Source organism: Phyllobates terribilis, unplaced genomic scaffold (genome assembly GCF_046119375.1).
Source record: "Phyllobates terribilis strain yellow unplaced genomic scaffold, ASM4611937v1 Scaffold_1__5_contigs__length_1240528914, whole genome shotgun sequence".
In the NCBI taxonomy this organism is placed as follows: Eukaryota; Metazoa; Chordata; class Amphibia; order Anura; family Dendrobatidae; genus Phyllobates; species Phyllobates terribilis.
The window spans coordinates 269947112-269973632 of record NW_027362761.1 but is presented as its reverse complement, the minus strand read 5'-3'; the positions used below and the strand labels follow the sequence as shown (position 1 = coordinate 269973632).

The following is a 26521-nucleotide window of genomic DNA, read 5'->3' as shown; positions in this document are numbered from 1 at the left end:
ATGGGGTGCATTATACTATAGACTGCCTATGGGGTGCACTATACTACAGATTGCCTATGGGGTGCATTATATTATAGACTGCCTATGGGGTGCATTATACTATAGTCTGCCTATGGGGGTGCATTATACTATAATCTGCCTATGTGGAGCATTATACTATAGACTGCCTATGGGGTGCATTATACTATAGACTGTCTATGGGGTGCATTATACTACACACTGCCTATGGGGTGCATTATACTCTAGACTGCGTTATTCTACAGACTGCCTATGGGGGTGCATTATACTACAGACTGCCTATGGGGTGCATTATAATACAGACTGCCTATGGGGGTGCATTATACTATAGACTGCCTATGGTGTGCATTATACTATAGACTGCCTATGGGGTGTATTATGCTATAGTCTGCCTATGGGGTGCATTATACTACAGACTGCCTATGGGGTGCATTATCCTACAGACTGTCTATGGGGGAGCATTATAGTATAGACTGCCTATGGGGTGCATTATGCTATAGTCTGCCTATGGGGTACATTATAGTACAGACTGCCTATGGGGTGCATTATACTATAGTCTGCCTATGGGGGTATATTATACTATAGTCTGCCTATGGGGTGCATTATACTATAGACTGCCTATGGGGTGGATTATACTACAGACTGCCTATGGGGTGCATTATACTATAGACTGCCTATGGTGTGCATTATACTATAGACTGCCTATGGGGTGTATTATGCTATAGTCTGCCTATGGGGTGCATTATACTACAGACTGCCTATGGGGTGCATTATCCTACAGACTGTCTATGGGGGAGCATTATACTATAGACTGCCTATGGGGTGCATTATGCTATAGTCTGCCTATGGGGTACATTATAGTACAGACTGCCTATGGGGTGCATTATACTATAGTCTGCCTATGGGGGTATATTATACTATAGTCTGCCTATGGGGTGCATTATACTATAGACTGCCTATGGGGTGGATTATACTACAGACTGCCTATGGGGTGCATTATACTATAGACTGCCTATGGGGTGCATTATACTACAGACTGCCTATGGGGTGCATTATACTATAGTCTGCCTATGGGGTGCATTATACTATAGACTGCCTATGGGGTGCATTATACTATAGACTGCCTATGGGGTGCATTATACTATAGTCTGCCTATGGGGGTACATTATATTATAGACTGCCTATGGGGGAGTATTATACTACGGACTGCCTATGGGGTGCATTATACTACAGACTGTCTATGGGGGAGCATTATACTATTGTCTGCCTATGGGGTGCATTATACAATAGTCTGCCTGTGGTGTGCATTATACTATAGACTGCCTATGGGGGAGCATTATACTACGGACTGCCTATGGGGTGCATTATACTACAAACTGCCTATAGGGTGCATTATACTACAGACTGGCTATGGGGGTGCATTGTACTATAGAGGCCTATGGGGGTACATTATACTATATGGAGGTACATTATACTATATGGAGGCCTATGGGGGTGCATTATACTATATGGAGGCCTATATGGTTCATTATACTATATGAAGGCTAGTTATACAGTGTGGGGATTACACTCGGGGTCATACAGTGTGGGAGATAATGTGGGGTCTTTGCACAGTGTGCGGGCCATCATACAGAGTGAGAGATAATGTGGGGTCTTCGTAAAGTGTGGGGGCCATCATACAGTGTTGGATCCATCAGTTTGGAGGCTACTAAGGTGTCAGTATACTGTGTGTGGGGGTACTATACAGTGAGGGGGCATTATACTATGTATAAGAGAGCATCATACTGTGTATAGGGGAGCTGTATATGGGGGGAGACTCAGGACATTATTAAATGTTATGTGGGCACTGTTTTCTAGGGCACTTGCACACGGCATTACTATATTCTAGAGGTTTGTTTTACCATCTAGAGGGCACACAGTAGGTGCAGTAATAGGGACACATACAGCAGCAGAGGCTCAGTATTGGGGTATCAGCAGAATGGGGGGTTTGTGCAGGTAGGGAATAGATGGAGACGGTGCCTGAAATGTAAGGAGTGAAATGTGTCTGTGTCGTGATTTCTGCAGATGAGTCCTGACTGGAGAAGTCGTTGTGTCAGTCTGGGCCAGATGGAAAAGACGGGAAAAGTGAACAATTTAATCAGAAAGAACGTCAGCTGTAAGTCACCATATATAACTGTGCTCTGATCTCTTTTATGTTCTGCAGGACTGGCATATATCAATATATGTCACCATATGGCGGTAATATCAGTGCTGGTCTTTGTATAGAGATTATTTTCAGTAACAGCACGGTTATCTGCTGAGGTTCTCCTACGTCCACTATCTGGGTGCACCACCATAGCTGTAATCAGGGTTACCTGGTTAGGGGCCCACTCAGAAGTTTCGCCCCCCCGAAACAAAACCCTAGCTATGCCTTTGTTTACCAGGCCTTTATTGCAGCCGACTTCAGTTGTTGAATGTTTGCTGGTCTTTCTGCCTTAAGTTTTGTCTTAGGCAAGTGAAATGCATGGTCAATGGGGTTGAGATCTGGTGACTGACTTTGCCATTGAAGAATATTTCACTTCTTTGCCTTAAAAACTCTCGGGTTGATTTTGCAGTATGTTTTGGATCATTCTTAATCTGCACAGTGAAGCGCCGCCGTCCAATCAACCTTGCTGCATGTGGTTGAATCTGAGCAGAGAGTATAGCAATGTACACTTCAGAATTCATCTGGCTGTTTCTGTCTTCAGTCTCGTCATCAATAAACATTAGTGACCCAGTGCCATTGGAAGCCACACATGCCCATGCCATCACACTGCCTCCGCCATGTTTTACAGAGGATGTGGTGTGCTGTGGATCATGAGCCATTCCAAGCCTTCTCCATACTTTCTTCTTCTCATCACTCTGGTACAGATTGATCGTAGGCTTAGTGCCCACAATGCACAAATGAAACAGAAATTTTCCTGAGCATTTCTGCATCTCCTTGGCAGAAAAACGCATGCGGTTTTTACATGCGTTTTTTATGCATTTTTGCATGCGTATTTGCTATGCGTTTTTCCAATGCATTGTATAGGCAAATAAGCATGCAGAAACGCACAAGAATTGGTCATGTCCGGATTTTTTCTGCGAGTAAAATCCGTGCAGAAAAAATCCTGACCATGTGCACAGAACTTGCAGAATGTCATAGGAAGTCATGGGATAAGGTATGCAATGCGTTTCTAGAGCATTTCCGCGCTGCAAATCCGCACCAAAAAAACAGCACCAAAAACGCATTGTGGGTACACAGCCTAAGTTTCATCTGTCAAAAGAATGCAGTTCCAGAACTGGGCTGGCTTTGCTAGATTTTTTTTTGTTTTTGCCAAATCAAATATGGCCTATTTTTAAGGCTGATCAATGGTTTGAGCCTTGTGATGAAACCTCTGTATTTGCTCTCATGAAGTCTTCTCTTTGTGGTAGACTTAGATACTAAAACACCTATTTCCGGGAGAGTGCTCTTCACTTGAGTGGATGTTATGAAGGGGTTTTCTTCACCATGGAAAAGATTCTGCGATCATCCACGACTATTTTCTTTTATGGACAATAAGGCTTTTTTGAGTTCCCAAGCTCACCAATGCACTCTTCTTTTTCCAGAATATACCAAACTGTTGATTTAGCTACTCCTAACATTTCAACTAGCTCTGATGGATTTCTTCCTTTTTTTGCAGCCTAAAGATGGTCTGTTTCTCTTCCATTAAGAGCTCCTTTGACCGCATGTTGTGGGTTCAGAGAAACAGCTTCCAAATGCAAATGTCACACCTGGAATCCGCTCCAGACCTTGTACTTGCTTAATTGATAATGGATTTATGAGGGAATAGGTCATGCAACCCATTAAAGAACTTTTGAGATAATTGTCCAATTATTTTTAGTCCCTTTAAAAAGAGGCAGCTACATATTAAAGAGATTAAATTCCTAAACCCTTACTCCAATTAAAATGTAAATACTCTCAAATTAAAGCTGAGAGTCTGCACTTTATGCCCATATTGATTATACAACTGTATAATGAATATGTTTTGATAAACAGCTAATATGCGAAAACTTGTGTCGCCGGCTAAATATTTTTGGACCTAACTGTCTATGTAGGTTTTTAAAGATGACATATTTCAAACCAGCTTCATGTTTTGAAGACTTGAATATTGCATATAAATGTCTGTAATATTGGTGATAAACTGGCAACAATCATACATTGTGTAAATCAAGATCTATCTGACCTTGACTTGTGTAATATGTGAACACAGCTTTTCTGTGTCTCACAGTAAGTTTAATATTAAATCCAAAGTAGTGAAATTCAGCAAAGTATATAGCAGGGTAATGATTATAAAAGCTAAGTGTCTTAAACTGCTGAAATTAATAATTCCCTAATGCAGCACATGCACACATATATATATATGATCAAATTGAAAACCTAGAAAGATAAGTTGTAGAATTTATTGTCTGTGCATGTCCCCGCTTAATTGTAAAGTGCTGCGGAATATGTTGGCGCTGTATAAATAAAAATTATTATTATTATTATTATTATAGAATTCTGAGAAGCACGGGGTTTAGACATGTTAATAATATGCAAATGATGAAAGAATGGAAACATCTGAATTTATTCATCACTGAGTATGTGCGCCACTTACAGAAATATACACACTTACACACCTTGGCTGCTTTCAATGAGGTTATTAATGGTTGTCTGAGGAATGTTCTGCCACACTGAATGCAGTTGGGCACGCAAATCATCAAGATCCGCTGCTGGCAGCTCCGTTTGCAATTGCTGACCAATGATGTCTCAGTTGTGCTTGATAGGAGACAAGTGCGGAGACGCTGCAGGCCATGGTAACATATTAAGGCCATTGGGGCTGTTCATAGTAGCACGGGCAATATGCGGCTTAGGATTGTTCTGTTGAAAAACGTCCAGCTACATGTTTTCCATTGACCTCATACCACCGCTCTCAAAGGCTATCATGGTGCAGAGGAAGATGGCAATGGAGGCTGGAATAGATGTCTATCCTCTTCATTTTTTGTCTTGTTCTCAGTGATAACAAAAGATTGATCCAGAGACCATATAGACAGGGGCGTAACTACCGCAGTCGCAGAGGTCGCCACCGCAACCAGCGGGTGAGGGGCCCCTGACGCCAACAAATACTTCAGCTGAATGTGCGCCCAGGAGGAGGAACATATATACCATGATGATGGAGATATACACCAGGGTGGGGGATATATACAGTACAGACCAAAAGTTTGGACACACCTTCTCATTTAAAGATTTTTCTGTATTTTCATGACTTTGAAAATTGTACATTCACACTGAAGGTATCAAAACTATGAATTAACACATGTGGAATTATATACTTAACAAGAAAGTGTGAAACAGCTGAAAATATGTCTTATATTCTAGGTTCTTCAAAGTAGCCACCTTTTGCTTTGATGACTGCTTTGCACACTCTTGGCATTCTCTTGATGAGCTTCAAGAGGTAGTCACTGGAAATGTTTTTCACTTCACAGGTGTGCCCTGGCAGGTTTAATAAGTGGGATTTCTTGCCTTATAAATGGGGTTGGGACCATCAGTTGTGTTGTGCAGATGTCTGGTGGATACACAGCTGATAGTCCTACTGAATAGACTGTTAGCTGCTTTTTTCTTGCCATAATACAAATTCTAAGTAAAGAAAAATGAGTGGCCATGTATTACTTTAAGAAATGAAGGTCAGTGAGTCCGAATAATTGGGCAAACTTTGAATGTGTCCCCAAGTGCAGTTGCAAAAACCATCAAGCGCTACAAAGAAACTGGCTCACATGAGGACCGCCCCAGGAAAGGAAGACCAAGAGTCACCTCTGCTTCTGAGGATAAGTTTATCCGAGTCACCAGCCTCAGAAATCGCAGGTTAACAGCAGCTTAAATTAGGGACAAGGTCAATGCCACACAGAGTTCTAGCAGCAGACACATCTCTTCAACAACTGTTAAGAGGAGACTTTGTGCAGCAGGCCTTCATGGTAAAATAGCTGCTTGGAAACTACTGCTAAGGACAGGCAACAAGCAGAAGAGACTTGTTTGGGCTAAAGAACACAAGAAATGGACATTAGACCAGTGGAAATCTGTGCTTTGGTCTGATGAGTCCAAATTTGAGATTTTTGGTTCCAACCACCGTGTGGGGGTGCTTTGCTGGTGACACTGTTGGGAATTTATTCAAGATTGAAGGCATACTGAACCAGCATGGCTACCACAGTATCTTGCAGTGACATGCTATTCCATCCAGTTTGCGTTTAGTTGGATCATCATTTATTTTTCAACAGGACAATGACCCCAAACACACCTCCAGGCTGTGTAAGGGCTATTTGACCAAGAAGGAGAGTGATGGGGTGCTACGCCAGATGACCTGGCCTCCACAGTCACCAGACCTGAACCCAATCGAGATGGTTTGGGGTGAGCTGGACCGCAGAGTGAAGGCAAAAGGGCCAACAAGTGCTAAGCATCTCTGGGAACTCCTTCAAGATTGTTGGAAGACCATTTCCGGTGACTACCTCTTGAAGCTCATCAAGAGAATGCCAAGAGTGTGCAAAGCAGTCATCAAAGCAAAAGGTGACTACTTTGAAGAACCTAGAATATAAGACATATTTTCAGTTGTTTCACACTTTTTTGTTAAGCATATAATTCCACATGTGTTAATTCATATTTTTGATGCCTTCAATGTGAATGTACAATTTTCAAAGTCATGAAAGTACAGAAAAATCTTTAAATGAGAAGGTGTGTCCAAACTTTTGGTCTATACTGTATACCAGGATGAGGGACATATTATATTTTTCAGACTATAAGACGCACTTTTTTCCCCAAAAAATTTGGGAGAAAAAAGGGTGTGTGTCTTACAGTCTGAATGTACCTGTTATAATGCTGACTGTGGTGTGAGGCGGTGATGGAGCGGGGTCACACGGCAGGGAGTGGGGTTGCACGGCATGCAGCGGAGTCGCAAGGCAGGGATCAGCTGCACCATCATGAATTCACTATGGCCTAACTAGACAGGAGGAAGTGGGCGGTCTCCCGTCCAGATCACGTGCTACAGTGATGTTACAAAGAGGCAGGGCTGGAGCAATACAGAACAGCACAACCGCCCATTTCCTCCTGTCTAGTGCGGCAGGAGCTATGTTCTCAGCTTTCTCCAGTTGTCCTGCAGAGAATGAATGGAGTGACTGTCGGACATGTGCACTGCTGCTCCATTCCAATTAGGACAAAAGTGCCCCGCTCAGGTGATCGTTGGGGATCCCAGCAGTTGACCCCAAATTGTTCTAAATGTAATCACCTATTCTATGAAAAGTGATAACTTCTACTTAGCGGAATAATCATTTAACCTCCACTAAATTAAGCAGGTATGTGTAATGGAGTCAAATCTGCATTCCAATAGGTAAATAATACATTTACAGATATCGATAGGGCAAAAAGTCATTTTTACATTTCCTTACCTTAGAAGTCAGCTTCTAATATCAATAGGCAGCCTCTGGTTCAGAAGTATTGGGCTACATTCCCATGATGAATTTTTGGTTTCTTGACACTGCATATTTTTTAAAAAATACAAGTAACCTATTTTACTTAATGGGTGCAGAAAATCTGCAACATCAAAAATGTACCAAAAAACTGATGAGAATGAGGCACCTGTGGTGATAGTGTACACCACAAAGCAATTTACAAAGCGAGATCACAAAGTCTGAAAATGCTGCATGATGGACGATCTCCGGTGTTCAGATATTGCTGATACAACAGAATCTGCATATAGGACGTTCTAGCTACTTTGATACTAGTATAATACTCCATGATACTTCTGGACATCAGGATCACTGAGATTATTATCTGCATTTTATTGCCTTCATAGACTTGATACTGCAGAGACTTGCCCACACATGGCACATATCGGCCCAGTATAGCACAGGCTTATAATACAATGCATACACCAATATCAATATAGAGCAGTGTAAAAACTTACTTGTAAAATGTTCAGCAAAACAGCAGCAGGCGGTCTGTACATGCCAGACACAGTCCTCCGTTTATACACCAATAATAACGACCAAAGGTTAAGTTATAAAAATGGGCAAAGGTTGCTCCGGTCACATGTCACAATGTAATATTTACACAGCGCCAAATACAGAGGACTGTATTACCATGTAATATATTAATTATTATCCCCGGTAAACTTCCCAGAGTTAACAACCAATAGATAAGGCTCTATTCACACTGCATTTAAACTTTCCATGCATCATTCAGGAGTATTTCCCTATGAATGACTGATGGAAAACCCAGACCTATCTCACTGTATAGACATATATTAGCATACATTGCCCATGCGTTCTTATGTTTAACCCATTCCTGACATGGTTATTTTCCGTTTTTGCTTTTTCCTCTTCTACTTCCAAGAGCCATAAATTTTTTATTTTTCTGTCGACATATACATATGAGGATTTGGGTTTTTTTGCGGGATGAGTTGTACTTTTCAATGCCATCATCCATTTTATCATGTGATGTACGGGAAAGTGGTAAAAAAAAATGCCAAGTGCGACAAAATTGCGAAAAAAGTACAATTTCAACATTTTTTGGGATTTTTTATTTACCATGTTCACTATACGGTAAAAATTACCTGGCAATATAATTCTCCAGGTCAGTATGATTCCGAAGATTTTTATTTACATGGCGAAAAATAATTTGGAAATTTGTAAAAAAAAAAAAATTATTGCTGGTGTCACCATCTTTCAAGACCAGTAATATTTTAAATCTTTGGTTGATGGGGCTGAATGAGGGGTTATTTTTGTGGCATGAGCTGATGTTTATTTTACACTAGTTTGGGGAGGATAATAATAATAATAGTCCCCCTTATTTTATTTTTTTACAGTGTTGCAGCAGCAGAAAAAACGTAAGTCCAGCGTTTCGATTGTTTTTCTCATTACGCAATTTGCCGATCAGGATATATTTTCATAGATCGGACTTTTACAAATGTAACGATACCACATACATGTATTTTTTTTATTTATTTTTAATAGGACAAATAGGTGATGATTTTAACTTTTATACACTGTGTTCCAAATTATTATGCAAATAATATTTTCTCAGATTTTCCCAAATTACCTATATGAATTGCAGTCATTGTAATTTTCCAGTCAAATAACTATTAGAGTACAATTGAAAGGTTTTTGTACAAACTGCCTATGATAACAGTATATTTAAAAAAAAATAAAAAACTCAAACTGCACTCAAAATGCATGTTCCAAATTATTATGCACAGCAGAGTTTTCAACCTTTTCATTTTAATAAAGAACAAAAAAATGGTCATTTTTGAAATTATAAGCATTAGCGGGTTATTACAAACTGAAATCAAACAGTTTTCAACTCAAAACTTTATTCTAGGTGATGTTACATTTGCACATAGGACCGCTTGTTCGAAAGGAGCTTCTGAACTCTCTCGTCCATTGAATTTGTCAGGTTTTGGATGGTTTCTGCTTCAATTGTTTTGCATGAGGACAGAATACCCTCCCAGAGCTGTTGCTTAGATGTGAACTGCCTCCCGTCATCATAGACACTCCTTTTGATGATGCTCCAGAGGTTCTCAATGGGGTTGAGGTCAGGGGAGCATGGGTGCCACACCATAAGTTTGTCCCCTTTTATGCCCATAGCAGCCAGAGATGCAGATGTGTTATGTGCAGCATGAGACGGAGCATTATCATGCATGAAATGATCTCGATGGTCCAGATAGATGGAGTGGAGGATGGCTGGTTGATGGACACCCCATGCAAACACGGCTACGGCGCTAACAAGGAGGAGGTGGAGTAATGTTTTGGGCTGGAATCATGGGGAGAGAGATTGTCGGCCCTTTTAGGATCCCTGAAGGGGTAAAGATGAACTCCATAATGTATGTTGAGTTTCTCAAACAGCACTTCCTTCCATGGTTCAAGAAGAAGAACCGTGCATTCCGCAGCAAGATCATTTTCATGCATGATAATGCCCCGTCTCATGCTGCACATAACACATCTGCATCTCTGGCTGCTATGGGCATAAAAGGGGACAAACTTATGGTGTGACCCCCATGCTCCCCTGACCTCAACCCCATTGAGAACCTCTGGAGCATCATCAAAAGGAGTGTCTATGATGGCGGGAGGCAGTTCACATCTAAGCAACAGCTCTGGGAGGGTATTCTGTCCTCATGCAAAACAATTGAAGCAGAAACCATCCAAAACCTGACAAATTCAATGGACGAGAGAGTTCAGAAGCTCCTTTCGAACAAGCGGTCCTATGTGCAAATGTAACATCACCTAGAATAAAGTTTTGAGTTGAAAACTGTTTGATTTCAGTTTCTAATAACCTGTTAATGCTTATAATTTCAAAAATGACCATTTTTTTGTTCTTTATTAAAATGAAAAGGTTGAAAACTCTGCTGTGCATAATAATTTGGAACATGCATTTTGAGTGCAGTTTGAGTTTTTTATTTTTTTTAAAAATATACTGTTATCATAGGCAGTTTGTACAAAAACCTTTCAATTGTACTTTAATAGTTATTTGACTGGAAAATTACAATGACTGCAATTCATATAGGTAATTTGGGAAAATCTGAGAAAATATTATTTGCATAATAATTTGGAACACAGTGTATACGGGTGCATCTCAAAAATTTGAATATCATCAAAAAGTTAATTTATTTCAGTTCTTCAATCCAAAAAGTGAAACTCATATATTATATAGAGTCATTACAAGCAGAGTGATCTATTTCAAGTGTTTAATTCTGTTAATGTTGATGATTATGGCTTACAGCCAATGAAAACACAAAAGTCAATATCTCAGTAAATTAGAATACTTTATAATAACAGCTTGATAAATGATTTTGAAATTTGAAATGTTGGCCTACTGAAATGTATGTTCAGTAAATGCACTCAATACTTGGTCGGGGCTCCTTTTGCATCAGTTACTGCATCAATGTGGCGTGGCATGTATGAGATCAGCCTGGGGCACTGCTGAGGTGTTATGGAAGCCCAGGTTGCTTTGATAGCAGCCTTCAGCTTGTCTGCATTGTTGGGTCTGGTGTCTCTCATCTTCCTCTTGACCGTACCCCATAGATTCTCTAAAGGGTTAAGGTCAGGCAAGTTTGCTGGCCAATCAAGCTCAGTGATACTGTTGTTTTTAAACCAGGTATTGGCACTTTTGGCAGTGTGGACAGGTGCCAAGTCCTGCTGGAGAATGAAATTTCCATCTCCAAAAAGCTTGTTGGCAGAGGGAAGCATGAAGTGCTCTAAAATTTGCGGGTAGACGGCTGCGCTGACTTTGGTCTTGATTAGTGTTGAGCGAGCATGCTCAACACTGCTTGGTACTCGCCCGAGCATCTCACTACTCGGGATGCTTGGCGAGCACCGAGCATTTCCGGGTTACTCGGGCGGGAGCTCGGGTCTCCGCCCTGCATGTTTGGCGCTCTTTACAGAGCCAATGAACATGCAGGGATTGCCAGCCAGTCACTGTCATGCCGCAGCCATGTTGGTTGTGGCATTACAGTGATTGGCTGGCATCACGGCGTCACCTCGAGTATTTAAAACCGGGCGCCGCCATCTTGGACACAGTTGCTCCGGATCAGACAGTGTAGGGAGAGTGCTGCTGAGCTAGGGAGAGATTTATACTGCGAAATAGGTAGTGTACGGTCTCTAAAGCCTGCCAAATCAAACAAACAGTCCTTCTGAGGACTAATATCCATCCCAGATAGACAAGGACATGCACAGGGATAGTTGCAAGTCTGCATCTTCTGATGCGGCAAGGATCACTTCTGATGGGCACACTTTTAGACAGTGACCTAGGTGTCAGAGATGCTTCCAGGGGTCTTCCCCATTCTGTTCCCATGTCTTTTCAGCACTGTATGCATGTGTCACACAGCACATGGCCAGATAAGGTTGTAAAATGTTAAAATGACATTTCCCGGTGAATGCATTTGTCACGGTTGAAAGCAATACAAAAGTGCAAAAACGCATAAAAAATGCTACTTGTGAACATAGCCCAAGGTATGGAGGAGTATTTTTGGTTTTGGTTATTTTACCTTATACACAAGTCATTACCCTGGAAAGGATGTTCCTTAACATATTTCACAGGAAAACAGTTTCAGTTTTGAACGTTTTATTGTGAACCCGTAAAAGTGGCTTAATACCTCTGACCACGTTGTTGACAGCAGTGACCTGGGGGTCAGAAATGCTTCCTGGGGCGATCTCCATGCTGTCCCCATGTCATTTGAGCACTGTCACTATCGTTTTGGGCACTTTTTAGGCTTTCTACAGACTGCCGGGGGTGCCACCGCAAAAATGCTCAGGTCTCCCATAGACTAACATTGGGCTCGTTGCTCGGGTCGAGCACCCGAGTATCACGGTGAGCTCGGTCCGATCTTCGAGCACCCGAACATTTTAGTGCTCGCTCAACACTAGTCTTGATAAAACACAGTGGACCTACACCAGCAGATGACATCGCTCCCCAAACCATCACTAATCGTGGAAACTTCACACTAGACCTCAAGCAGCTTGGATTGTGGCCTCTCCACTATCCCTCCTGACTCTAGGACCTTGATTTCCAAATAAAAATTGGAACTCTGGGACCTTGTGGAGTGTGTCAATGACTGCCTTCTGGACATCTGTCAAGTCAGCAGTCTTCCCCATGATTGTGGAGCCTACTGCAACAGACTAAGGGACCTTTTTAAATGCGTAGGAAGCCTTTGCAGGTGTTTTTGCTAATTATTCTAACTTACTGAGATGACTTTTGTGTTTTCATTGGCTGTAAGCCATAATCATCAACATTAACAGAAATAAACACCTGAAATAGATCACTCTGTTTGTAATGACTCTATATAATATATGAGTTTCACTTTTTGTATTGAAGAACTGAAATAAATTAACTTTTTGATGATATTCTAATTTAGTGAGATGCACCTGTATATATATTTTTTATTTGTTTTTCTTTTCACTGTATCTGTTAGTCTCCTTAGAGGACATGAACCTGCGATCATCCTATCACTTTTGCTATGTACAGCAATACCACAGTACTGCTATATACAGCAAAATTATGGTTTCCTATGAACACCAGCTAGAAGCAGGAGATCTGTCATGACAGACACAGGGCCTTCAGCAGACCCCGGATGGCATGGCAACTCATCTGCGCCCTGCTATCATGCGACCAGGGTGCTGATGGGTGCATGAAATGATGCGTGCCCCCTGCCGGCATACTGAAAATGCTGATTCACTGTAAAGTGATATGTACAGTACTCACTCACTAGAACAAAATCACTGTATAACAACCATACTTATATAAATACTAAATGTAATGTATTTAATATTTACTCAATAAAATATACAGAAGACACAACACCCAAGTGATAATAAATATAGATATAAAAAAGGACTAACCAATGTCCCCTATAAGTTCCTCACACTCGCTCCTGCCTGACTGTGGAGGTTGGCACCGCAATCCTATGCCAGTGGCGCCCCCGCTCCTTGACAACTGTCCCTTCTGGCCTTATTGTTATAAAGGGACAGATAGAAAGTGCTAGTGCTGTAAACTTAAAAATTCAACAAGTGCATGAAAGAATAACCCCTATTTTAATAATATTTCAGCAGTGTTTATGGGGCTGTAAGCTCGAATGCGACATGCATAAAAATTACAATTTTTTTAGGGCGGTGAGGAATGTGTAGCAGACAACATTAGTGTCAAACAACCATGTGTCACTATATACCATGTACAAGAGTATGATGTCGTACTAGGTATTAATATCAGAGTATGTCAATACCCCTTCAAACGGGGATCAGAATATAAAGTCATTAGCAAAGCATAGGAAAAAAAAGTCTAAGGGGACTTCAGTATGCAAGATAGAAATATACACTGCTCAAAAAAATAAAGGGAACACTTAAACAACAGAATATAACTCCAAGTAAATCACACTTCTGTGAAATCAAACTGTCCACTTAGGAAGCAACACTGATTGACAATCAATTTCACATGCTGTTGTGCAAATGGAATAGACAATAGATGGAAATTATTGTCAATTATCAAGACACTCAATAAAGGAGTGGTTCTGCAGGTGGGGACAGTGCCGTAACTGTAAACTTCGGGGCCCCGGGGCAAAACTTCATAGTGGGGCCCCTCAATATTTCAATCACTAGAGGTTGTGCGGGACGTGGTGAAGCCTGCTACGCATTGTTGTATACAACACACAGGCTTCACCACGTTCCGCAAGACCTTTAATAGATTTTGTTGTTTATGATGCAAGTTTTAGAAGTTAAATATTCAGTGAATATGTTTGGAAAATTAATAATGTGAATAATTCCAAATATTGCACAATTTTCAAATAACTGTGACGCGCCCCCTGGGCCAGTGTTGTTGGGGATACCCGGAGCCGGATCAGATGGGGGTTGTAGTCTCCGAGTGGCTGTGACCCGGTCCGTGCCCAGGGTGTCAAGCTCAGTGTGTGGCAGTCCTTATGATGTTACTAGATGTTCTTTTGTGTCGACTACGCCACCCGTTGAATTGCGGTCAATACGGCCGCCGCTGCAGCAGGGTCCGCTGAGGCTGGTGATGTATGTGCAGCTCAGGTAGTATAACCCCCAACGGGAGGGGTATAGCCTCAGGGGGTCAGTTGCAGAGGATGGGGGTTGTGGTGGTGCAGCGAGGATGGAAATGAGACTCAGAGTCGGGCTGTGCAGTTCAGGGTTTGTTTACTTACTGCAGTTGTTCTGGTCACTCCGGCCTTAAGTGACCACCCGAGCCGTGCTGCGTCCACCAGGTCCTGGACTCAGCCAACCCCCAGGTGATTCTGGAGCGTGGTCCTGAGCTCCCTTTCTGTCCTGTCCTCTTCTCTGGCCTTCCCCACCAGGTATCCACCTATGTCCGGCTCCCTCGGGCCTCTTGGTGGTAAACCCTTGTCTCTGGGTTCCCTGACCCTATTCGTGGTCTGCCTTCCGGGTGGATTTAGTGGGTGATCGTGGCAGATCCTGCCCACGACCTCCGGTTCCTGGCTAAGGTGTGCTGTAGCCTCTGCCAGCTTGGGATCCGGTACCCTGTTGCCAACTCTTCACCCTCTGTTCTAATTTGGGCTCTTGGAGTTCCTTCTTTCTCCCCCTCTGGGTCTTTCTCTCTCCTCTCTCTCTCTTGGCCTTGGAGCTGCTCTTCTCCTCTGCTCTGACAGACTGACCTCACTCTGCAAAAGACCCTGTCCTAAGATGGTGCCCACCTTATATACTCCCTCTATGTGTGAGCTCAGGTGACCAGCACCCAATGAGCTCCTAGCACTACCCAGACTGCTCCCCCTATCTGCCCCTACACTACTGGGATGTTCCACCCCCCTCCCACTCCAGCCAGGAACAGACACTGTCGTACCTGCACATTTCTCTAGTGGGAGTACCATCGGTCTGTTCCTCGGAAATGGGATGTGTGTAGTGCATGCAGCTAACTGAGCTCAGTTCCACACTCCATCCTTACCCGGGAGTGGAATATCACACCTCTGGCTTGAGGTGTAATACCCCTGTAGCAGCCGAATCCTCAGGGTGCTACATTCCCCCCTGGTAAACCACAGCACGTCCTCGGGCTGTAAGATATAAACAAAAACATCCAAAACATACAATTTTTTTCATAAACATAAACATATAAAACATATAAAACATCATATATTATCAGCATAAACTTTTCATATAAAACTTATCATAAATAACACTCTTGTTCCTCCGGCCACGGTGCAACTTGTGACCGGGTAAAGTGCGACAGTCTCTTGAAGAAACACGGTTTCCTATAAAACCGGTAGGGGGCGCTTTAGGAAGCGCAACTATATACAAGGGGATATGGCCGCTCTCAGTCATCGGCCAGGTAATGGGAATAGGGACACACGGGGTTAACAGTTCACTCTTGGCTGGTCCCAACGGGGACTATTTTAAGCAGCAACAGTTCTTGGTACCCCGACGGGCAACTTTATACAGTCTCTCTCTACCGTACTTCAACGACGGCGTCCTCCTGCTCTTTCTTGTTGGTTGGTTTCAGTTTCAGACCCGTCCGGGTCCTCTTGCTCCTCCTCACACCGCAGCTCCTCCTCCGTCAGGCGATGCACATGGAGGGCGTAGGGTCCTTTGGCACACTTATGCCGGGTGAAGGTGACCTCGTCCCCTAAATACAGGTCACGACCTCTGTGTCCCTCCGGTAGGTGGGACTCAACGTCTCTCCTGGTCACGAAGACGTCGCCTGGGGTGCGGTGATCCCTGATGAAACCCCACCCATGCTGCAGATTGAACTTTATCACAGTCCCGATGGTACGGGGACCATGCGCTGCACGGGGGTTTCTCCTGGTCCGGCTCTTCTGCTCCGCGCTCCTTATCTGCATTTGCTGTTCCCGGACCCGCCTCTCTCTCCGCTCCCTCTCGAAGACCTCGAGCTGCTGCCGGCAGCACTCTGCACGCTCCGCTGCGGCCGCCCGAGTCTCCTGAGTGAACCCCATGAGGTCTTCTCCGGTGGGATCCCACTCAAACTGGGTCTCTTCTAGCGGGGGCGAGATCCTCTTCATGGGCTTTGGAGCCGGGATCAGGGGTTCGCACATGGCCCTTGCTTTTTGCAGCTCCAGCTGGATGTATTCCTGGGGCCATACGAAGGGCTGCCCATCCGGGCACGTATGCTGGGCGAACAGGTCCTCACCCAGGTGCGGTACTTTAGGTGTTATGGGCGCCGTGGTGGTAGCGGCGCCCGGGTTAACCAGGCCTTGCGACCAGGCCTGGGGCACCTTGAAAGTAAAGGGCACCGTAAGAACGGCGGCGCCCTGTGTTACTTGGCCCTGCGACCAGGCCGGGGGCTCCGCGGAGGTAGGGTGCGCTGTTGGTATTGCGGCGCCCGGGGGTACTAGGCCTTGCGACCAGGCCGATGGTACTTCCTGCTTGGCCACGCTCGGGGTCGAGGCGTGTGACGTCACAGGGGTCACGGCTTCCGTTTGAGGCCTAGTCTGCGGCGGTGACGTTGCAGCGACGGGCACGGCAGGGGGTACTTCGGGCTCTGCGACGGGGAGCTGGGGCAGGCACGCGGTTTCCCAGCTCGGGGTAGTGACGTCCCCTTTACCTGCCTCCATTCATTCGGCTCCCTTCTCGGCGCCGTCTCCGGCCTTCAGTCCTCCTGCGCCATCCTCAGAGGCGGTCTGTCTCCTCGTCTCGGGTGGCGTGCTCCGCTGACGAGTCTCGGTCTGCTGGGCCATCTCTCGGCTCCACTCCGCCAACGTCTCTCGTTGCACCCGGGCCAACCTCTGTGCGAGGCCCTCCAGCGCGGTCTGTGCACACTCCCGGTCTCGGGGGAGCTGTGCTAGGATCTCCAGCAGGCCTTCTGGAGTGGCGACCTGCAACAGGCTCCTGACCACTGGGTCGGTGCTGCCTGGAGTGGCGGCCCGCATCAGGCTCCTGACCACTGGGTCGGTGCTGCCTGACTCTCCCTCCATCTCCGGGTAGGCTCTCTCTGGACTCTCTTCCAGACGTCTTGTCTCCGGGTGCGCTCTCTCCAGACTCCTCCAGGCGACACCCATCTTTGTTCTCTTCTTCTGTCTCCGCCCACATCGAGGGTGGTCCCGGGGCAACTTCAGTTCCAGGGGCAGTTCTCTTACGCTGATGGACACTTCCAGCATCACAGTCTCTGTTGGTGGGCGCGGTTTCCGCTTTTGGCGCCATTCTTCGACCTGGCCCACGATGGGAGGTGACCTCTTGCCACCCTCTGGCACGCCCATAATGGCGTCTGCTCTTCCAAGGCGGGAAATCTTCGGAAATGGCGGGAATCGTCTCCCAGTGGCGGGAAACTCCATGGATGGCGGGAAAAAGCTGCAAATGGCGGACAACCGGCGGGAAACGACCTGTGATGGGGCCCGTTGGCGGGGACCCTCCGGAACCGGCGGGAGACTTCTTTTTGAGGTAACGGTGAACTTTTCTTCAGGCACGCAGTACCCGGTTGTTGCGGGCACGTTATCCTGCCGACTACGCCAAAGTTGACGCGCCCCCTGGGCCAGTGTTGTTGGGGATACCCGGAGCCGGATCAGATGGGGGTTGTAGTCTCCGAGTGGCTGTGACCCGGTCCGTGCCCAGGGTGTCAAGCTCAGTGTGTGGCAGTCCTTATGATGTTACTAGATGTTCTTTTGTGTCGACTACGCCACCCGTTGAATTGCAGTCAATACGGCCGCCGCTGCAGCAGGGTCCGCTGAGGCTGGTGATGTATGTGCAGCTCAGGTAGTATAACCCCCAACGGGAGGGGTATAGCCTCAGGGGGTCAGTTGCAGAGGATGGGGGTTGTGGTGGTGCAGCGAGGATGGAAATGAGACTCAGAGTCGGGCTGTGCAGTTCAGGGTTTGTTTACTTACTGCAGTTGTTCTGGTCACTCCGGCCTTAAGTGACCACCCGAGCCGTGCTGCGTCCACCAGGTCCTGGACTCAGCCAACCCCCAGGTGATTCTGGAGCGTGGTCCTGAGCTCCCTTTCTGTCCTGTCCTCTTCTCTGGCCTTCCCCACCAGGGATCCACCTATGTCCGGCTCCCTCGGGCCTCTTGGTGGTAAACCCTTGTCTCTGGGTTCCCTGACCCTATTCGTGGTCTGCCTTCCGGGTGGATTTAGTGGGTGATCGTGGCAGATCCTGCCCACGACCTCCGGTTCCTGGCTAAGGTGTGCTGTAGCCTCTGCCAGCTTGGGATCCGGTACCCTGTTGCCAACTCTTCACCCTCTGTTCTAATTTGGGCTCTTGGAGTTCCTTCTTTCTCCCCCTCTGGGTCTTTCTCTCTCCTCTCTCTCTCTTGGCCTTGGAGCTGCTCTTCTCCTCTGCTCTGACAGACTGACCTCACTCTGCAAAAGACCCTGTCCTAAGATGGTGCCCACCTTATATACTCCCTCTATGTGTGAGCTCAGGTGACCAGCACCCAATGAGCTCCTAGCACTACCCAGACTGCTCCCCCTATCTGCCCCTACACTACTGGGATGTTCCACCCCCCTCCCACTCCAGCCAGGAACAGACACTGTCGTACCTGCACATTTCTCTAGTGGGAGTACCATCGGTCTGTTCCTCGGAAATGGGATGTGTGTAGTGCATGCAGCTAACTGAGCTCAGTTCCACACTCCATCCTTACCCGGGAGTGGAATATCACACCTCTGGCTTGAGGTGTAATACCCCTGTAGCAGCCGAATCCTCAGGGTGCTACAACTGTATATGTCACTATTGCTCCCTCCAGGTTGTGAGGAGAGTGGGGGTTGTACACAGCTCTGTTTATTGAAAACAAGAAGCAGATGACTGAGAAGATAGATACTGCATGACCGAAGCCGGGAGGAATGTGTGATTATGGAGACTTCCCCCTCCTCCCCTCCCCCTCGCAGCAGTATAGACCTATAGCAGGGCTTCTCACAGTTTGTCACAGAGATATTTGTGTCTGCTGAGACTGTCTCCTCTCAATGCTGCTGAGAGTTTGTTACAGTCAGTGTGTACTGTACCTGCCTTGCCAACTCATACAGGCACGTGGAGGCCACACATAATACTGATCCTCATTTTGACTTGTTTTAAGGACATTACATCAAAGTTGGATCAGCCTGTAGTGTGTTTTTCCACTTTAATTTTGGGGGTGACTCCAAATCCAGGCCTCCATTGGTTAATAAATTTGATTTCCATTGATTATTTTTGTGTGATTTTGTTGTCAGCGCATTCAACTTTGTACAGAACAAAGTATTCAATGAGAATATTTCATTTATTCAGATCTAGGATGTGTTATTTGAGTGTTCCCTTTATTTTTTTGAGCAGTGTACTTCATCAAGTTAAATATCAAGCAGTTGCTCATGGATGGTATTGTCCCTTCTGCAGCTCCTGATCTACCCCTGCCTATCAGCGGAGGTTGGCACCCTAATTCCTGCACAGTTGGCGCCCCCACTCCTTGGTGGCTGTCCCTCCTGGCCCTAACGGGAGAGTAAGGGGGAGGGGGATCAGGCTAAGGTATCAAAAAAATACTCAGTATATAGTTAACCTCAATTGAAATGATCAGGTACCATGGCTGTTGTGATACTTGTAGCGTCGGCGTCCCTGCCCTCTGCTAGGCAGGGACGCTGTTCCCCTCACCTCTCTGCTCCGAGCCCGGCGTCCTCCTCCCGCTCTGCTGGCAGCGCGCGCTCCTTCCCGGCCACTGTGCTTAGGGCGCGCGCGCGCTCCCTCCCTCTTAAAGGGGCCGCGCGCGCCGTCCTAAGGAGTCCCCAGCCAATGGCCGGAGGACTTCACCATATATAAGGCACCTCCTCCAAAATGGAGGTGCCCGAGCAATGTTGTTGCACTGTTCACTACTCTGCTTCAGCCCTCAGGTCCCGTTGCCAGTTACCTGCCAGATTCCTGCCAGCCTGCTGTCTTATTCCAGCCTGATATTCAACTACCTGCCTGCTAGCCTGAGGTCCGACGGTCTGCCTTACTACTACTGTCAGTCTGTCTAAGGACCAGCTTGCCCGCTCACCTGGGAGCGCACATCAACTACCTGCCTGCTTGCCTGAGGTCCGACGGTCTGCCTTCCAACCCTTGTCAGTCTGTCTATGGACCAGCTTGCCCGCTCACCTGGGAGCGCACATCTGCTACCTGCCTGCTAGCCTACCTGGAGGCTCTGCCGTCACGTGCTGTGACCACCTGCCTGTCCAGTGACTCCTGCCCGCTCACCTGGGAGCGCTCATCTGCCGCCTGTCTGTTGGTCTTCCTGGAGGCTCGGCCGTCACATGCCGTGACCACCCGTTTATCCAGAGACTCTCGCCTGCTCACCTGGGAGCTCACGTCTACCATCAGCCGCCACAGGTCGTACCAACCCTATACCCAGAGACTGCCCCGGTCACTTGCCGTGACCATCTGCCCGTTCACCCAGAGACTGCCCCGGTCACTTGCCGTGACCATCTGCCCGTTCACCCAGAGACTGCCCCGGTCACTTGCCGTGACCATCTGCCCGTTCATCCAGAGACTGCCCCGGTCACTTGCCGTGACCTCCTGCCCGTTCTTCTAGAGACTGTCCCGGTCACCCGCCTGTCCAGAGACTTCTGCCCGCTCACCTGGGAGCGCTCATCTGCCGCCTGTCTGTTGGTCTTCCTGGAGGCTCCGCCGTCACATGCTGTGACCACCCGTTTATCCAGAGACTCTCGCCTGCTCACCTGGGAGCTCACGTCTACCATCAGCCGCCACAGGTCGTACCAACCCTTTATCCAGAGACTGCCCCGGTCACTTGCCGTGACCTCCTGCCCGTTCATCCAGAGACTGCCCCGGTCACTTGCCGTGACCTCCTGCCCGTTCATCCAGAGACTGCCCCGGTCACTTGCCGTGACCTCCTGTCCGTTCATTCAGAGACTGTCCCAGTCACCTGCTGTGACTGCCTGCCCGTCTACCCTGGTCGCCACCGGCTCCCTTACAAGGACCGCCCCCTTGTATAGTAGCTCAGAGGTTCCGCCTCCCAGACCCGTTACAGTTTGCTCGGGCACCGGAACCCGGTGGCACCCAAGCTCCCACGCTCTCGGACCTCTGTCATGAACTGTCCCGTCAGAGGTCCCAACAGGAGTCCATCCTGGGTCACCTGCGGAATGTCAATTCTCGCCTGGACACTCTGACTGCTCCACCAGCAACCACCGCCAGTGCCATGACTCGCAACCCGGCAGCTCCGCTGCCCACCAATACCATGGTATCCTACCCTGGACCCCGGCTTTCTGCACCTCCTCGCTTCGGAGGCAACTCCGCTCAGGCTCGGGGCTTCATAAATCAGTGCACCCTGCACTTTGAACTCCTGTCCCACCAGTTTAACTCCGACCGGGCCAAAATTGCCTTCATCATGTCCCATCTCACCGGGGAGGCCCTGGCCTGGCTAAATCCTCTATGGGAGAGAGGAGACCCCCTGGTGTCCGACTTGCCTGCCTTTCTCACGGCTTTCCGGAAAGTCTTCGACGAACCCGGACGGAAGACCTCATCCGCATCATCTCTGCTACGCCTCCGTCAGGGAAATCTCACCGTGGGCCAATATGCCATACGGTTCCGTACCCTTGCCTCGGAGCTGACCTGGGATAACGACGCTCTGGTATCCGTCTTCTGGGAGGGTCTGTCCGGCCGTATTAAAGATGAACTTGCCGGTCGGGACATTCCTACCACTCTCGATGACCTAATAACTCTTGCCACCCGGATTGACCTACGGTTCCAGGAGCGTGCCAAAGAGGTCACCCGTGAGAGGAGGTTTCCACGTCTAGCTCCTACTTTTCTGAAATCCGTTTCTCCCCAGGTACACTCTCCTGAGCCTATGCAGGTCGACCAGACCAAGATGGTCAAAACCCGTCAGGACTTACGCCGTGCCGAAGGGAGCTGCTTCTACTGTGGCAGTAAGGAGCACCGGATCCGTACCTGCCCGGAGAGGTCGGGAAACGCCTGTGTCTAGGTTCGCTCAGAGAGGTCAACCTAGACAAGAATAAATCCTCTCCATCTCTGTTACTGTCAGTCTCTATTATCTGCGGGGAGAATCGTTATTTCGAACTAGCCCAACTTAACTCTGGAGCGGCTGGGAATCTTATCTCACAGTCCCTGGTAGAAAAATGCCGCATTCCCACCAAACCTCTGGCTGTACCATTATCTGTCGCTGCTGTGGATGGGGGCCTCTTACCACGTCCCATCCAACTCATCACCGAATCCGTAACTCTGCAGGTGGGAATGCTGCATTCTGAGAGCATCTCTTTTCATGTTCTGCCTGGACTCTCTCACGCCCTCTTACTAGGTCTACCTTGGCTCCAGAGACATGCACCCGTGCTTGACTGGCAGACCGGAGAAGTCCTTCGCTGGGGACAGGACTGTCATAAGACTTGTTTGGTTCCTGTTCATCCCGTCCGTCCTTCTCCTACCCCAACTAATCTACCTGGACTTCCGATTCCCTATTGGTCATTTGCTGATGTCTTTAATAAAAAGGAGGCAGAGACATTACCCCCTCATAGACCATACGACTGTCCTATCGACCTGTTACCCGGTACTACTCCTCCCCGTGGGCGTATTTACCCATTGTCCGCTGCTGAGACCCGGTCGATGTCCGAATATATTGAGGAGAATTTGGCCAGGGGATTCATCCGGAAATCTACCTCCCCGGCGGGAGCAGGCTTCTTCTTCGTAAAAAAGAAGGACGGCTCTCTCCGTCCCTGTATAGACTATAGAGGCCTTAACCAGATCACGGTGAAGAATAAGTACCCCCTTCCGCTCATTCCAGAATTATTTGATCGCCTGAGGGGGGCTAGAGTCTTCACCAAACTGGACCTCCGTGGGGCGTACAACCTGGTCCGTATCCGTCAAGGGGATGAATGGAAGACTGCATTCAACACCCGGGACGGCCACTATGAATATCTGGTAATGCCCTTTGGTCTCTGTAACGCTCCTGCCGTCTTTCAAGAGTTGGTCAATGACATCTTCCGGGACCTTCTCTACTCCTGCGTTGTGGTGTACCTGGACGACATCTTGGTCTTCTCTCCGGATCTCCAGACTCACCGGAGGGACGTTCGTCAGGTCCTGCTCAGGCTCAGGCAGAACCACCTCTTCGCTAAATATGAGAAGTGCCTCTTTGAGCAGACCTCGCTTCCGTTTTTGGGCTACATTATTTCTCAGACCGGCCTACGAATGGATCCAGAGAAACTGTCTGCCATCGAGAAATGGCCCCGACCGGAGGGGTTGAAGGCCATTCAGCGGTTCCTGGGCTTCGCCAACTACTACCGCCTCTTCATACCGCACTTCTCTTCCCGGACTGCCCCAATTTCCGCGCTCACCCGTAAGGGTACTAATCCCAAAGAGTGGCCGCCCGAAGCAGAGGAGGCCTTTCTTTCCTTAAAACAGGCCTTCTCTTCCGCCCCAGTGCTGCATCGTCCTGACGGCAACAAGCAGTTCTTTCTGGAGGTTGACGCCTCCTCCTCTGGAGCCGGAGCTGTACTTACTCAAAAATCTTCTTCCGGGAGGATGGTAACTTGCGGCTTCTTCTCCAAACTCTTCTCCTCTTCTGAGCGCAATTATTCCATAGGAGACCGAGAGTTATTGGCCATCAAGCTGGCATTGGAGGAGTGGCGTTACCTACTCGAGGGGGCTCTTCATCCGGTGATAATTTACACTGACCACAAGAACTTGGCCTATCTCCAGCATGCCCAGAGACTTAATCCGCGCCAAGCCCGGTGGTCCTTGTTTTTTGCTCGCTTTGATTTTGTTCTACATTTTCGCCCGGCTGACAAGAACATCAAAGCAGACGCCTTGTCCCGATCCTTTCTGGTATCTGATCTCGAGGAAGAACCTAAACATATCATCGATCCCGCCAGAGTAATGCAGGTGGCTCCCGTGAGTCTAAATCGTCTCCCTCCCGGTAAGACGTTCGTATCGGTACCTGATCGGGAGAAGATCCTACACTGGGGTCATTCGTCTAAACTAGCTGGCCACGCCGGTCAGAAAAAGACCCTCCAGCTTATTTCCCGGCACTACTGGTGGCCTAACCTGCGCAAGGATGTAATAGACTTTGTTTCTGCCTGTGTGTCCTGTGCCCGCAACAAAGTTCCGAGACACCTGCCAGCCGGTCGCCTTCTTCCTCTGCCAGTACCTGCTGCCCCCTGGCAGCATATAGCGATGGACTTCATAACTGATCTTCCCGTCTCTGCCGGTTGTACGGTCATTTGGGTGGTCGCTGACCGCTTTTCCAAGATGGCTCACTTCATTCCCCTGCCAGGCCTCCCGTCTGCACCCGAGCTGGCTAAAGACTTTATCCGCCACATCTTCCGTCTTCATGGCCTGCCCCGTCACATCGTGTCGGATCGTGGGGTACAGTTCACTTCTCGTTTCTGGAGAGCCACTTGTAAATTGCTAGACGTCACCCTGGACTTCTCCTCCGCTTACCACCCACAGTCTAATGGTCAAGTGGAGCGGATCAATCAGATCCTGACCAGTTACCTCCGGCACTTCGTTAATGCCCACCATTCTGACTGGGTGGATCTCCTGCCATGGGCCGAATTCTCGTACAACAATCACGAGAGCGAATCTTCCTCCAAATCCCCGTTTTTTGTAGTCTTCGGTCAGCATCCTCGGATCCCGTTTCCCGTCTCCACCTCGGTGGACAATCCGGCTGCGGAATCTCTTGTTAACAAATTTTCCTCCACATGGGAGAGTACCCGGTCCGCACTCCTTCTGTCATCCGAGCGTATGAAAAGACATGCTGACAAAAAACGTCTGGATCCTCCTCAATTCCGTCCAGGGGATAAGGTCTGGCTCTCGTCCAAGTATGTCCGGCTCAAGATTCCTTCCTATAAGTTAGGGCCTCGGTTCATCGGTCCTCTGGAGGTCATCAGTCAGATCAACCCGGTGGCCTATAAATTGAAACTCCCGGCCAACTTGCGGATCCCTAACTCCTTCCATGTATCTCTCCTCAAACCTGTGGTACTTAACTCTTTTTCCAAGTCTACAGGCACGCCTCCTGCTCCGGTTTCCGCTGAAAACGAATTTGAGGTAGAGAACATTCTGGCCACCAAAAGGGTAAGAGGGAAGACCTTTTTTCTAGTAGATTGGAAGGGGTTTGGTCCTGAAGAGAGAACGTGGGAGCCCCGGGAGAACATCCATGCCCCTCTCATCCTTGCTAAATTTCTGTCTGGCCTAAAAAAGGGGGGGCCTAAAGGGGGGGGTACTGTAGCGTCGGCGTCCCTGCCCTCTGCTAGGCAGGGACGCTGTTCCCCTCATCTCTCTGCTCCGAGCCCGGCGTCCTCCTCCCGCTCTGCTGGCAGCGCGCGCTCCTTCCCGGCCACTGTGCTTAGGGCGCGCGCGCGCTCCCTCCCTCTTAAAGGGGCCGCGCGCGCCGTCCTAAGGAGTCCCCGGCCAATGGCCGGAGGACTTCACCATATATAAGGCACCTCCTCCAAAATGGAGGTGCCCGAACAATGTTGTTGCACTGTTCACTACTCTGCTTCAGCCCTCAGGTCCCGTTGCCAGTTACCTGCCAGATACCTGCCAGATTCCTGCCAGCCTGCTGTCTTATTCCAGCCTGATATTCAACTACCTGCCTGCTAGCCTGAGGTCCGACGGTCTGCCTTACTACTCCTGTCAGTCTGTCTAAGGACCAGCTTGCCCGCTCACCTGGGAGCGCACATCAACTACCTGCCTGCTTGCCTGAGGTCCGACGGTCTGCCTTCCAACCCTTGTCAGTCTGTCTATGGACCAGCTTGCCCGCTCACCTGGGAGCGCACATCTGCTACCTGCCTGCTAGCCTACCTGGAGGCTCTGCCGTCACGTGCTGTGACCACCTGCCTGTCCAGTGACTCCTGCCCGCTCACCTGGGAGCGCTCATCTGCCGCCTGTCTGTTGGTCTTCCTGGAGGCTCCGCCGTCACATGCCGTGACCACCCGTTTATCCAGAGACTCTCGCCTGCTCACCTGGGAGCTCACGTCTACCATCAGCCGCCACAGGTAGTACAAACCCTATACCCAGAGACTGCCCCGGTCACTTGCCGTGACCATCTGCCCGTTCACCCAGAGACTGCCCCGGTCAC

The 26521-nt window shown here is 48.0% G+C and overlaps 1 protein-coding gene across 2 annotated transcripts in view; it reads right to left on the bottom strand.

Moving 5' to 3' along the window:
* DAO (D-amino acid oxidase) overlaps positions 1-8139 on the bottom strand; it is a 127963-nt gene extending 119824 nt beyond the window's left edge. Inside the window, exons 1-2 of one of the 2 annotated variants that reach the window (XM_073672451.1) lie at positions 7986-8099; positions 7468-7556 (exon numbers count right to left, since the gene is read on the bottom strand). The gene's annotated coding sequence lies outside the window, so the exon portion shown is untranslated. Of the gene's footprint in view, positions 1-7467; positions 7557-7985 lie in introns of both variants that reach the window. The other variant, XM_073672446.1, reaches the window with a different exon arrangement.
* Between the last annotated feature and the right edge of the window lie 18382 nt (positions 8140-26521).